Source organism: Quercus suber, unplaced genomic scaffold (assembly GCF_002906115.3).
Source record: "Quercus suber isolate HL8 unplaced genomic scaffold, Cork oak 2.0 scaffold_231, whole genome shotgun sequence".
Taxonomy (NCBI): Eukaryota; Viridiplantae; Streptophyta; class Magnoliopsida; order Fagales; family Fagaceae; genus Quercus; species Quercus suber.
In genome coordinates, this window is record NW_027069688.1 from 671,469 (window position 1) to 681,802 (window position 10,334).

Genomic DNA, 10,334 nt, shown 5'->3' on the forward strand with positions numbered 1-10,334 from the left:
TCTGATTCATGTAGATCTTAGTTGTGCATGGTTACACTACTGTCCCGGATACTGGAGGCCACCCATGTTCACAATTATCTTCAGAGGATGTCTGTCGCTCTGTTAGCAATTCCCAATTTTTTTTCGCTGATCTATTTGAAATTCTTTAGATGTCTATCGGAGGCCGGCAAGATAGTCAATAGGTTCATTCTGGTCTGAGCTTGGTAATGTTCCTTCCTTATTTTTTGATGATAGGTGCGTCTTTCTTTCTGAGTTCCGTAAACACCCTAGATCTGAGCCCTCTAGTAGCGCACCTCCTCCTTCTTCTTCTGCAGGTCTTGCTGGTGAGGATATTCCTGTTCCAGTTGGTGATGATGCTGCTGCTGCTGATGTTCCTTCACCTCCTTCGGCCGACTTTGATGTTCGTCGTACTTTGGAGACTGTCATGACTGTTTAGCAGGCTCATGGTCAGATTTTGGTGGACTTGCTGGATGAGATTCGTGCTCTCCGAGCTGATTTGGCGCGTCTTCATTCACCCTCACTTCCTCCTTTTGATGGCGACTTGTGATTGCCCTTTGGCATTCCGTCACAAAAAGGGGGAGTGGAGTTTGACTTGTAGTAGAGTTTTTGTTGTTAGGGGGAGACTTTTTTGTTTTAGAGGAGCTTGTGGAGTTTTTAGATTGTATCTATGTGCTTCACTTTGTATATCATTTTTGGGGATATTCATGTTAGGGGGAGTAACATTGATTGATATACATGATATTTTTTATTGATTCTTGTTGCTTTGTGTTTCACTGCGTATTGATTTATATTTATGAGTTGATCATTCATATATGTCTTTATTTTGAATTATGTGAATCTTACAAGAATGTTATACCTGTTGTTTTACTCTTTACTGTCACACATGCGTTTATGCGTTTGTTGAGTATTTCAGGATTATACAGGTTGATTCAACTAAGCTGCTGTCTACACTTGCAACTATGGATAGTAGTTAGGCTGAATTGAATATTATGAGCATTATCTTTGTAAATGGCTTTTTATTTGTAAAACTTTGAGCTGTTAATTAGGGTTTTGTCACGGATTGCCAAAGGGGGAGTTTGTTAGATTCTAAGGTCTTAGGATTTTGTATTTAGAACTCTAATTTGTAATGTTGGCAAACCATGATCAAATTGTATTTAGTCTTATTTAGACTTGCTCAAAGTTGGTTTAATATTGTAAAGTTGGAATCGAGTGGCTACAGAAGTACTTGGGACTTTCGGCCTGGCTCGATCGATCGAAGAATAGACTCGATCGATCGAAAATCGCACAGGCTGAATTTTCTGCAGAATTTCCAACTCAGCCCTACTTCATTAAACGTTTAGGGTTTATGTTTTTACCCTAGGTATATAAACTAAAACCCTAGTCACGTTTTTGGATGTTGTCCATATTTTATTGTTGTTCATACATTGCTGTTTTGTGTGAATTTCGTGTGAGATCTTTGAGGAGCTTTCCTTTACACAAAACTTAGGGTTTTCATGGTAGAGATGATTTCAACATCTTGAAGATCATTACCGGCAAACCATTGGAACTTAAAAGAAAAGCAAGCGGGGAGCTTGTAGCTGATTGAGGAATTCAAGAAAGAAGTAGTCCGTGGATTCGGAGCCTGCGCGTGGTCGTGTCAGGAAGTTCTACTGGTGGGTAGCATTAGGAAGTCGAGCGGGGAGCTTGTAGTCCTTTTGTACGAACTTCAATTCTTTCATAGTGAATTCAGGTTAGCCTTGAGGATCGGTGGGTCAAATCCTCCCCGGTTTTTACCGTGTGGTTTCCTGGGTGATCATATCTTGTGTTATTTATTTTCCGCTGCTTTATATTCTTGATATGATTTTTTTGGATTGTTTTAACCTAGAATTGCTTAATTTGACTAAGTAACAACTTGGCTAATTAATCTAGGCTACGCAATCTGTGTGTTTAAGGGGTCTAAAACCGTTCAGATAAGACTTTTGTGAATAAGCCGGATTTGATTATTATTATTATAAGAATTTACCTATGAATTTTTGGGATAAACTATCAGCACAATGAGTCGTACCTAGACATGGTAAAACGGGTCAGAATTTTCTGACCCGACCCGACCGAACTCCTTTTTTTTTTTTTTTTTTTTTTTTTTGTTTTACTGAAGCAAAAACAGGTTGACCTATGACCCGACCCTTGTTTTTTTGCGGTTAACCCGACCCGACCCAAACCCGAACCATTTTTTTAAAACTTTATTTTTTTGGTAAAAAAATAGTAAAACTAAGACAATATTGGTTTAATTGTTTATTGTGAACTTTAAGGAAACAATTGATACATTTACATAACTACATGCAAATTAATTGAAAGATAAATAGTTGAACATTCTGTAATGAGTAAATATTTTTAGATATCAAATAGGAAAGTACATGCCAAGATAGTTTGGTTACAATAGAGTTAAAAACATAAATTTAAAATTGTAGACATGTGAGAAACATTCACAAATGTGAAAATAGTGAAGCTAAAGTATCAAATTAGCATAAATTATGAATACTTAAACCTATTTTTTAATAATTTGTGTCCAAAATAAACAGCTTTTTAAAATAAATTATGGTATTTCCTAGAGTATGTGTTGCTTAACAATAATATAATATTCATAAAAGAGACCATGTATAAATAAGTAAGCAATCAAATTTTAAAGTATATCTCAAATTGAAATAGAGTATCAACTACAACTGATAATAGATTATAAAATTAATTTTCAAGATTGTAAATTTCTTACATGTTTTTATTCTTTATCAAATGAGTTATCCAATAAGTCATTTGTAATTTTGTTTTATATTTTGAAATGTTGACATTGTGTAGAAATAAAACTTGTGTATTTGTTGTACTTATCTTTGTGTTATTTTGTTTTAGATAGTAATATTAGGATTTGTATAATTTCGAAATTATTGAATAAGTATTAATAAGTTTAACTGAGTTCATTTTTCATATAAGTGGTGAATTCAAAATAATGTATTTTACATCAAGTAATTTGTTGCATAACTTTCCAAATGGCAGATACATGTTGTTTTCTTTATAAAATTTTTTTATAAAAAATTCATGTGAAAAATACGGGTCAACCCAACCCAACCCACAACCCAATTGACCCGAACCCAATTTTAACCCACTTAAAATGACCATTTTTTACCAATGACCCGTTTGGCCCACAACCCGATTAACCCGACCCGAACTCAACCCGACCTGACCGTTTGCCATGTCTAGCCGTACCAACGATTTTATTTATTTATTTATTTTTTATTTATTTATTTTTTTTTAGCAAAACATGCTGCGCGACCGCCCGCCATGCATGATTGACATTAATATTATTGTTTTTGTAGAGAGCATCACCCTTTCACACTCTAACGGTTGTGTATGGAATATTTCAAGGGTCTAGATTCTAGATGACGGTTGCAAAAATTTATTAATTGACAATTTTATGAAAAAAGCTATTATATATAATCTGTTTCACACATATTTACACACACTTTAATACCAAATGAAATCATGGCTTGAAGTTACAATTTTAAAGTTGAAAATTGTAATTTTAAGTCATAAGTTTAGTTGGTCTATTTCATGTACGTAAATTCATGTGCAACAGTGTGTAATAACTAATAAGCACTACTCTATTTAATACCAACTGAAATCATGGTTGGAAGTCACAATTTTAAAATTGAAAATTATAATTTTAAGTCGTTAGTTTAGTTGGTTTAGTACGTGTATGTAAATTCGTGTGCAACATAGAGTGTAATAACTAATAAGCACTACTCTATTTCAATACATGCAGTAGGGTTAAAAACTGTGCGACTTTTTTTGTCATTGACATGGAGGTTCTATTTATTTTTATTTGGAATGGCTTTGACTTAGAGTTAAAATATTTTTTTCCATTAAAAAAAAATATATATATATATATATATTTGTATGGAGGAAAGGCCCAGGATCCCTTATCTACGTATATATTGGGCCAAGGGCCCAACTTAAGGATGCAAACAATCCGAGGAAGAGTGAAACACTTTCATAAGGATCTGCATTAGTAAGTGAGGAGAAAAATCCTATTAAAGCCACCCAAGGGGGTGCCCCGAGGAAAAATCCCTCCTCAGCTGAGCAAGGCCGAGGTCAGAAGGTACGGTTTGCCATCAAGAGCAATGCTCTAGACCATTCTACCATAGAGGATAAGTATCAAAAAGGAAAAGGACAAAGGAGAGTTATGAAATATTTAAGAAAAATCTGCTAACATAGCATTAAATACTCTGCAGCTGACTGAGCAATGTTTTATAGCCTTACAGCTACTCCCAAAGACTTTAGGGAAGGGCTGATGGGACAAGTATCAATACTATCAATCCAAATCTACACGTGGAAGGAGGAGAGAAGGGGGATGAGAGTATAAAACTGGAAAGTAACAATGAAAGAAGGGCGGGGGGAGAGGGGGGACTTGGGAAAGTGGACTTATAGGAACGCTTGCCTCCTCGGACAGGAGGTTCGTTCATGTCAGTATTCCTTATTTGAGCATGATGGCCATCCAATTCCATATGAGCCGTTGTTCAATTTACTAGGGCCTAGTTCTTTGACCCACTCTCTACAAATTCATTGTTTTGGGCCATTTGAGCCTAAGTCCATTCTTCCTTGACTGAGCCACAAATCTGGTCCTTACAATATCTATTTAGTTTTTTTTTTTTGGATAAACTTGAGGATGTTAAAAAAAAATGAGTTGAAGATAATTATTGGATTATCAAAAAAAAAAAAAAAAATGGTTCACATATTATTTGCTACATAATAAATTTTTTTTTAACAACCACATAATAATTCTTTTTTTAGAGGGGGACCACATAATAATTCTTGATAAAGCACTTTCAAAACTTTTTTTTTTTTTTTTGGGTAATTGTTTTGTACTTCGCAATTTTTTACTGTTCCTTTATTGCGAAGGATGGCAAATAAATAAAGAGAAGTGCTATGTCTACAACATTTTTACAACAAATCATAGGTGGTATCAGTCACTTAAAAGAACAATTTATCAAGCATTTTCCTTTGCTTTTTTTTTTTTGGGTTGAGAATCAGCATTTTCCTTTGCTTGATTTGCAATTTTTTTCCCTTAAACAATAAACATCACACCACAACTACCAGCTTCAAAATGCATCAATATTGTAGTTTTTCTCCAATAATCTATTGATTATAATTTTAATATTATTGGATGTCGTATCTTTATTATGATAACAAAGAGCATATTTACACTTTCTTTAAAAAATAATAATAAAAAGGAGCATTATAAATTTATAACACTGTTAAACTAAAGTATATTGGACACAGCTACAAATTGATCATAAAACACAAAAAATGGAATCTCAATACCACATTGATTGGATCGCAGTAGTGGCAAAAGTAAATGATGTTGATAATCAATTTAAAAAGGAAAAACTAAGAGAGAGAGAGAGAGAGAGAGAGAGAGAGGGAATTTTGAATAATACCTACAAGGCTACAACGATTTTGGATTTGGAATTATTATCCTAAAATTCACATGAGATCTCCAAAAACATATTATTATTTTTGAGAAAGTCCCAAAAAAAAAAAAAAAAACATAGAGTTTCCATATTAAAGACCGAAGAGAACTCAAGAAACCAACATAGAGTTTCCATTAAAGTATGGTAATTCTTTTTAGTATGCTACAATTGATCGAAAAATAACAATAGGATTTTTTTTTTGGACAATAACAATAGGAGTTAGTTATCTATACTACTATTTAAGGGGTTTCTCCTATTTAGAATCCTCAATTTAGAAGCTCAAAATATCCTTAAATTCATCCTAATACAACTTCTTCATTTTGAATTTTTTTTTTTCACAAACATCCCATTTATTTCCACAAACATACCATTTTTTTAATCACTAATTTTTTTTTTCCACCTCCATATTTTTATCTCACATTAGTAGTCAAGTACTAATTCAATTTATTCTTAAAATAAAAAATAAAATAAAACTACCCGTTAAACGTGTAAACCCTAAAAATAATAAATAAAAAGTTTCATTCGCGCATGTGATGAGACTAGTAACTTATAACTAAGAAGTGTATAAGGGTACTTTAAACATTTTTTTGGTTCTTTTTTAAAGTGATGATTTTATGTTTTCTAAAATTAAAAAAGAAAAAGAAAAAGAAGATTATGAATCACTTTAAATTGACCATTTTTGAAAGTTGGAACTTTGAATTGGTTTATTTGAAAAAATAAAATATTGACTATAATCCCGCGGTGCAATGAGAGGAAAGCGACTTGAATTTCATTTGTCAAACTGCATTTTAAATCTCCTGTGCTTTTCAAGTTTTCTTAAGACAACGAATGGTGGTGGTTCGGTCCAACCATTCACATTTATAAAAAACGGTGTCCAAGGTCACGATTGTCTGCTGTGCACCCCTAGGAGACAAATGAAATGGGTTAAAGTCAGAAACAAGCGTCACAGAAAAGATTTGATGATTAATTTTGTGCCATTATTTTAATTTTTTCCCTGAACAAATATTTTATTGAAGAGCAAAACAAGGAATTACAAAAAGGAAGAGGGATGGATCCATATTTGTCTAAAGTCTGAACTACCAGCTAACTTTAGATAATCCCTTTTGTAGTTATACTATTTTTATGTAATGTATTATAAATTTGGTTTAAAACACTATTATTATTTTCATGTGTGTTCTAATAGGTATTATTGTTTACTCAAAAAAAGAAGAAGAAAAAGCTAATTTTAGATGTTTGATTATATAATGGATTCATAGCACTCATTTTCATTAAATTAATGAAGGGTTTTTCTAATAAATGCTTTAAGAACATGCATCAAAATACTATTTTTTTTTTTAATAAAAAAATTGTGAGAAAATAAAAAAGTAAGCTTTTTTGACAATTTTTTAATTTTTTTAATAAAAAAATTTCCTAAAATTGATCATTAATGTACCCATTGATGAATACAGAAAGTTATATAATGACATAATGATGATTATTAGCTTGAAGTCGTACTTAGATGATCTTAATAGCTTATTTGGATGGAGGGAGAATAAAGGGGAGTAGATTAGAGGGAGGGAAAGTAAGTTAAATTACTTTATTTAGATGTTTTTTTAAGGGACGAGGGAGAAAGATTTGGAAGGGTTCTAACTATTTCTAACTTCTCATTTTTAATTTCTCCAAATTGGAGAGATTTAAAGGGAGAGTAGAGTATAAAAATACTTAATCAAATAAATTATCAAATTTACTCTTACTATATTAACAAAATTACAAATTATAAAAATACTAATTATTCCCCTCCCCCTTACTTAATTTTAAAAACATCCAAATAAGGTGGAGGATAACCATTCCCTTCTACTCTCTTTTCTCTCCAAACTTCCAAACATAACATAAAAGTCATACTTAGATGAGTCACTAGGTGGAGGTCCAACAACATAGATGCAAAAATAAATATTGGATCCCACTATGCTGTAATTAACTTAGCCAGTACCCACTATTATTGAAAAAAAGGGGCATTTATTTATTTTGGCCATAAGCATAAAGCATTTATTTCACATGTGCGGGAGAAACCAAAGGACAAAATTTATCATCTAATAAATACAATGTCAAGTATGATAGTACTAATCTTCTAAAAAAACAAAAAAAATAATTATATCAATTATATTTATGAACTTAGCACATCATTCATTCTTCATCAAAATAATTTATTTTCATTATCGTGCACTTTTAATATAATGGTCACTTTAAAATAGAGTTTCACACTTATATACAATTACATTATGATAGAGTAGAATTCTATTTCAAATATATATGGAAAACGCTATATTTTAATTAGTCAAATAGTATCAAGACCCAAGAGCATTCTCATTTACTAAATTTTGAGCTAAATTAGCCAATATTGTAGTAAAAAATTACAAAAAAAAAAATTACAAAAAAAGCTCCCACACCTAGTCATGCATTATTGTTAAAAATACTTTAAATTTACAAACTACATTGAATGTCTAAATATACCTACGGCAAAAAAAATGTCTAAATATACCGAAGCACTATATTTGGGCTTATTTTATATATATATATATATATATATTTTTTTTTTTTTATATATTTATATTTTTTTCACTCTGGCACTATCTCTACTCTCTCACACTCTCTTTCCGCTTTCGCTTTTGTACTCACTGATGGCTTGATTGGCTTTCTTTGTGGGTCATGCAATGGCTAGAGGTTTGCGCGATGGGGGTTGAGATGGTCACGGTTGTTGACATGATCTCTCCTTTATTTTGATTTGGTGGTTCATAATGACAGCTTGGGGTTGGGTAGCGCTATGAATTGGGTTGATTTGCTAAGAGCATTCACATTGGACATGCTAAATGGCATACGTAAAGCAATTTTAACATTTTCATACAAAGACCATGCTTCATCCGGAATTGTAAAACTCAACTATTGCAATTTTTTTTGCAATAGTGCTACAATGCAATTCTACCTTTAGAATTGCACTGTAGCACAATTTCAAAACAAAATAATAGTTTTTAATACTCTCTCTCCTCCTTTTTAACCCCAAAATTTCTCTCTCCTCTCTCATTATTTCTCTTCTTTTCTCTCTCTTCCTTCTCTCTTTCTCTTCTCATTTACTTAATTTTGAGCTAAATTAGCCAATATTGTAGTACAAAAAAAAAAAAAAGCTCCCACACCTAGTCATGCATTATTGTTAAAAATACTTTAAATTTACAAACTACATTGAATGTCTAAATATACCGAAGCACTATATTTGGGCTTATTTTATATATATATATATATATATATATATATATATATTTTTTTTTTCCACTCCGGCACTATCTCTGCTCTCTCACACTCTCTTTCCGCTTTCGCTTTTGTACTCACTGATGGCTTGATTGGCTTTCTTTGTGGGTCATGCAATGGCTAAAGGTTTGCGCGATGGGGGTTGAGATGGTCACGGTTGTTGACATGATCTCTCCTTTATTTTGATTTGGTGGTTCGTAATGACAGCTTAGGGTTGGGTAGCACTATGAATTGGGTTGATTTGCTAAGAGCATTCACATTGGGCATGCTAAATAGCATACGTAAAACAATTTTACCATTTTCATACAAAAACCATGCTTCATCCGGAATTGTAAAACTCAACTATTGCAAATTTTTTTGCAATAGTGCTACAGTGCAATTCTACCTTTAGAATTGCACTGTAGCACAATTCCAAAACAAAATAATAGTTTTTAATACTCTCTCTCCTCCTTTTTAACCCCAAAATTTCTCTCTCCTCTCTCATTATTTCTCTTCGTTTCTCTCTCTTCCTTCTCTCTTTCTCATCTGTAAAACTCAACTATTGTAAATTTTTTTGCAATAGTGCTACAGTGCAATTCTACCTTTAGAATTGCACTGTAGCACAATTCCAAAACAAAATAATAGTTTTTAATACTCTCTCTCCTCCTTTTTAACCCCAAAATTTCTCTCTCCTCTCTTTTTATTTCTCTTCTTTTCTCTCTCTTCCTTCTCTCTTTCTCATCTGCTCTCTGCTCTCTTCAGAACCAAGACCCCATCCCCACTCTGATGACCCTCTCTCTGCTGGTGGTGGGTTTGTGATTGACGTGGGTGTGGGTTGGCGTGGGTTTTGACGACGGTGGGTTGTGGGTTTTGACGACAGTGGAGATCGGCGTGGGTTTTGACGAGATCGGCGTGGGTATGACAACGGTGGAGATCGGTGGGTGGTGAGATTGGCGTGGTGGAGATCGATGGGTGTTGAGATCGGTGGATTGGGTTTTGATTTTGCTATGAATTTTGGGTTTTGATTTTACTATGAATTTTGAGTTTCGATTTTGGCTAGATGGCGAGACAAGGTTTTGATTTTGCTTAGAGAGACTGACATCGGTGGTGGATTGGTATTTTGTTGGGATTGTGGCTGGTTTGGGGTCACGACGGTGGATGTCTAGAGGTGGTGTGGTAGAGAGGATGGTTGTTGTGTGGTGAGAGTGACAGAGAGACAGAAATTAGAAAGGAGAGAGAGATATAATTTGTTTATTATTTGATTATATAATTTATATTATTTTAATGTGTTGAATTGTAAAATAAAATGTGGGATGCTGGAGTATTGTAATACTGTATTGTATAATTGATAAAATGGTTTTTTTGGATAGTAAAATAGGATGGGATAGAATTCCCAGTTGTGAATGCTCTAAGGTTTTTTGTTGTTGTGGGTCAGAAATGAAAAAATTTACCTCCAAACCAATTTGGATGAATATTCCTTAAATCTACCATGCGGTGCTGGATAAAACCATCCAAGTATACTTTTTTGTACATATAGATAGTTTTACAAATTGTTAGATAATGGATTAGAAGAAATTT